General features: G+C 40.2%; 1 long non-coding RNA gene across 1 annotated transcript; it reads right to left on the reverse strand.

Annotated features, from left to right (window-relative positions):
- Positions 1-390: 390 nt before the first annotated feature.
- Positions 391-2,455, reverse strand: LOC310860803. Its single transcript, XR_014569435.1, has 3 exons — positions 2,307-2,455; positions 2,064-2,171; positions 391-638 (listed from the first exon to the last, which is right to left on the reverse strand). It is a non-coding gene; the product is annotated as an uncharacterized lncRNA (long non-coding RNA).
- Between the last annotated feature and the right edge of the window lie 3,028 nt (positions 2,456-5,483).

Raw genomic sequence — 5,483 nt, forward strand, 5'->3', positions numbered from 1 at the left:
TTGCTTGTTTTATTGTTGAAGAAAAAAACGGTTAATATCAACAACTGATCATTAACCCATTCTGACCGGGCACCCATTTTGGTGTCAGCATCATGTTATGCTTTAGCTATTTAAAAATAGCAGATCTACAAGCTCATATCGCGCCACCGAGTGGCGCGATACGAGCTTGTAGGTCTGCTATTTTTGAAAAATCGAAGAGCGACTGACATTTCTAGAATCTGATCTCAAGTCAGAATGGGTTCATCAGACCAGTGTGTGTCCAGTGGAAACCTTCGTATGAATCTGATCTCAGGTCAGAATGGGTTAAGATGCACAATTAAAGCACTACATTTGAAAAATGTTTCAAAAAATAAACAAAATAACTAAAGGAAAATGCATTTTATTGCTTTCTAAATTGATGTTTAAAACAGGATATAGAACACAAGCAAAACTATTAAAGCCTGGTGGATTATATTAACCACTGACTGAAGCAAAGCTTGGAATTCATCTCAAAGCATTTTGTCCCAAAACCGACTGGTTGTCTGGAACTTTCTTGTACGAGGTGTTAAGGTCTGTTGGACTCCAAATGGGTGATGATTCCCTGGACCCATTTCTGAGCTGGGTCAACGCAGATCCTGGCACCATTCCGCATTGTAAACCTAGAACAGACAGACATAGAGAGAACATTTCAATGTTCAATACATTCAATACATTTCGTTGATTGTGAAGTCGATCATATAGTTCTTCTCTAGCAATAAAAATAACAAAAGGCTATTGTGTCTCTAAGTGACCGGGGCCAGTGGTTTGATATACAAGGGGGACATGGTCATTTTTCAGTTTTTTACATATTATGAAACTGCACACTGTAACCTTTCATATGATCTATTGCTCATTGAAATTGGTGGGGAAATGAAGAAACTTGTTGAACCAGAAATGCCAAATTAGATAATTCCCTCTTCAAAGTTTCCCTAGAATTTGAGCCCAGGAATGGATGTGACTATACTTGTCTCCACCCCTAGATACTTGCATAAACACTCCCCCCATCCACTAACACACACTGTCAACTGCACGTAGGCTATAATTTATTCCATGAAGTTACTTGTAGTTTTAGACCCATGCTTTTAATTGCTAAATAAATAAATGCTGTATGTTTACATTACATTATTAATATGTACAAAGGTACCTTTTTACCCCTAAATGCATGGCTTGAATCAGCCGTGCACTGATGTGAAAGAGTTAAAACCTTACCAACAGAAAGTCAGGGGAAAAAATACCTTAGACGTGTGTTATGATCCTTTTTTAGAAGATCACACCAGGATTTGTACTACACTATGTCTTCACATTCAATATTTGAGCTGTTCTTCTAACAACAATGTCATGGATTGATCAAATTATATAAACGACGGATTTCACCGCGACGCGCGATCACGCATGGATGTCATGGATTGATCAAATTATATAAAAGGATTTCACCGCGACGCGCGATCACGCGCAATGTTATTCATTCATGTATTGATCATCAGGCAGCTGCATCCAATGGTAATACAGTTACAGAGATTAAAACACAGTGCTAAACATGCACATGTGTGCACTGAAATAAAGGGCAGAAGAAGATTGTCTTACAACTAAGACAATCTCGTCAGAACGCGTGTGGTGTGGAGACCTCAAACAAACATAAAACTGGCAGCAACTTTTCTTCAGTGGACGACGGGTAAATCAGTTAATTTATACTTTTATTACAATATCCAACAGCATCATATCAAGTTAACAATAATGCTGATGTTGTAGGCTATTTACTATTGTCACAGAAACATACTGCACGGCTACTGTAACTGGAGAACAAAGATAGCTACGGCCAATCGAAACGACTCTATGTAAATACGTGCAGGAATGTTCACACCCCCAAAATACGGAAAAGTCTTTCATTATAGAGACATTTTTGCAACATAATTACAACGACTTAATGACACTAATATAGTAATATTTATTCAGATCATTTTTCTAGTAGTGTAGAATGTGTTCAGTGTTTATGTTATGTCATTTGTACAATACTGTACAAGTGTAACGTAATACTCATTACTCACACAACGCCGTCCGTAGCACAGTGAAGGTGTGTGCGCTGGAACGTCTTCACGCCTGCCTTAGGCAGCCGTGCGGCGCGGTACGTGAAGCAGCACTCCGCTGGGCCAACGCTGTCAGCATTGCCTGGGGGAGCGAGGCAGAGTGAAAAACAGGGACCCAATTAGTGGAATAAAGAAAAACAAATTTGAACAACAAAAACGTAATCATCCGTATTTTAACTATTAAGGACAGACAAGAAATGACACTTACTCGCTTGGACCAGAACATCCAGAGATGAGAAGATGAGCAGCATGCAGGCCACTATAACCGCTACGTTCTTCATCCTCATTGTCATCAGCATACTCTATATGATTATGGATATGGTTGACGTCTGTCAGTTTAGATATACCTGCCAAGTCGAGGGATCTGTCTCTCTGCAGTTACCCTCCGTGTGTCTTTTATCATGTGAAACCATGTGACCGGTCAACAATTATTAGTGTAGGTGGGGTTAAACGAGTTGGTGCCTGTGGTGGAGGGGGTGTAGCCTATTATGTATACCGTAAGTTTGACAGTTTGTTACTAGAATGTGGTCAATGTGTGACCATAAAGCTGAGGGGTGTTAATACACTCATCATTAACTGTGTGCGTGTGTGCGTGCGTGCGGGCGCATGCATCCTGAATGCAGTGAGATATGATAGTGCATAGGCGTGCACTATTTTTTAAACTTTACATTGAAGGCCTTTTCATCAATGACCCCATCTTGCATGATGACATGGAGAGAACACGTCCCCAGATGATGATGATGAAATCAAATCAAACTTTATATATATAGCACAAAAAAATAAAACCTGGAACCCCCCCCCCCCCCCCCCCCCCCCCCCCCAAAGAGGCAGAGCAGAGATTCAGAAAGATGAGACTTCCATAACTTGTAGAATTCGGGGCAAAAGTGATATTAAAAATATTCTACAATAAATATATAATTAAAAAAATATATAGATTATAATATCTATATATATTTTTAATTATATTAATCCAATTGGATTAAGTTTGGTCCTCTTAATGATGTGTCTTTTCTCTGTCCTGTTATGCGTAGGAAAGGGCCAGCCCAACCTACCAGGGGTGGGACGAGACACACCTGACTCCACTTGTCCCTGGAGTATTCAATCAGGCTGGCCAAAGCATAAAAGCACCACCCTGGGCAAGACCTACGCTGAAAAGACTATCAGCGGAAGTTGTGGGATTTTAGCGGAAGTATTGCCCAAGGAAATTACGCTGATGCTTTACAAAACAGTTTTCATTCTCCGCGAATGACACAAGTGTTGTGATTGGTCGGGAAAATATCGTACCCGGGGGAAATACATTTGACGGCTGTTCCGGAGGATACATCCGCCGATAGCTTCTCTGCCTTAGGTTGTGACCAGGCTTTTCTTTATGCTTCTCTGCCTTAGGTTGTGACCAGGCTTTTCTTTATGCTTCTCTGCCTTAGGTTGTGACCAGGCTTTTCTTTTCGCAGATAAGTAAGCCTGGGACCGAAGCTATAAAAGCACTCTTTCTCTCTTTCCCACCAACAGCTTTTGTTTGGTTGCTTTTGGTCTTGCTTTTGCACTTGCACAGCCACTACACATTCACACATCCACACAACTAATCATACCCCTGGCTATTCACACCATTGTATTGTATAGGTATGTATAGTTTTGTCTTTATTTAGTTAAAATAAAATAATGTAAGTTCCTGTGTGTCGAGCCAGTTCAGTATAGTGGCAAAAGTCAAGAAGTATTATACCAATACTCAGTAAAGTACAGATACAGTCCTGATGTAATGATTATAATTAAGCAGGGGTGGCTAGTAACAAAGTACATTTACTTACTTGAGCCTACTTAAAGGACCACTTCACCACTTTTCAACCTATCTTCATATATTAGGTCCTCACTAATGATCATGATAAAATGGCACGATTGTTTTCTAATCAGTCTGTGTCTCATAGGAGGGCTGTGGGCTTCATTAGGCAGATTTGTGAGAACGATTGCTTCCATTTTCGCATTGCAACTTTCCAGGACTAAAAAGCCTGCAGTTTCTATTAGCTTGTATTCCCCATCGATGATGTCACTGGAAGACGGTTTCTGAACTGCCCACAGCCCTCCTATGAGACACAGACCGAGTAGAAAATAATTACGCCATTTTTTTCATGATTATTAGTGAGGACCTATTTTATGAGTGGTCCTTTAAGTAAATGTAGCCTACTTCATTATTGCCCACCACTGCTGCTTTAATCATTTGAAAAAATTAATGTAGGATATTGAGAACTGCAAACTTAAATTGCTACAAAAAACGTCAATATTACATAGCCTATCTGTTATGGTCTGTCACTCCACAGACCATATCTCTATGTTTTGCTTAATATTATGGATGAATAGATTAGCCTAAGATTTAGACTCTCGTAGACGTATTCATCGATTCTGACATTTCCGAGGGAACTCGCCCCATGGTTTTGAGCGTGGCACCCGGTGCTTACCCTGCTGCCCCACTTGTCCTCCTGGCTTCCGTCCAGCGTTTAAAACCCGTAGGTCCGTAGTTCTCAATTAAAAAAAAACGTGTTTTAATCCACTCTGTCTCGGAATCTGTCATCCATCTTGGATTTTTCCTTGATTGCAACTGCGCAACAGCGCCCCTGGCGGCCAGGGTTGCGCTCATTTAGGGAGACGAGGAAAGATCCATGGATGACAGCTTCTGAGACGGAGTGGATTAGAACGCTTTTTTAAAACATGTGTTATGGCCTGTTAGCTTAGCTCTGTGATTTTGTGATTGTGAAGAAAAGCACATGGCTGGATGTGCCTTTTCTTCTGGTTATGGTGAAGCATTGCCTATATCATATTTACTTTCACAATGCGATGCTAATATGATGTTAAATATGATTTAAAAATATAGACAACGTTTAACTTTATATTATACCTACGACAAGCTTTTAGTTGAACACTAGCTGTGCCTGTTGTATTGATTGGTGATTATCAGTGTGTTGTATTGAGTTGTGTGTTATTGATTAGTGTGTAGTGTGTGTGTGGTGTTGGCAGTGTGTGTGTGTGTTGTAGTGATTAGTGTGTGGTATTGGGTGTGTATTTCCCGTTAGTTAGTTAGTCTGTCACCCCTTGTGACATCACATGTCATCATCAGGGATGGAGAACCCTGATGTCATCAATAGTAAGCCTATATATGGACATCGACCTCAAACCCTTAGATCTCCATATATATGTGTGTGTGTGTGTGTGTGTGTGTGTGTGTGTGTGTGTGTGTGTGTGTGTGTGTGTGTGTGTGTGTGTGTGTGTGTGTGTGTGTGTGTGTGTGTGTTTTAGAGCATAGTGGAAATAAGAAACCATTAACATACATAATCATGCTACTCTGTCATATAGTAATTCCTGCAATACATTACATAATACAAATTATACAAA

Source organism: Protomyctophum parallelum, assembly GCF_964188405.1.
Source record: "Protomyctophum parallelum genome assembly, chromosome: 1".
NCBI classification, from domain to species: Eukaryota; Metazoa; Chordata; class Actinopteri; order Myctophiformes; family Myctophidae; genus Protomyctophum; species Protomyctophum parallelum.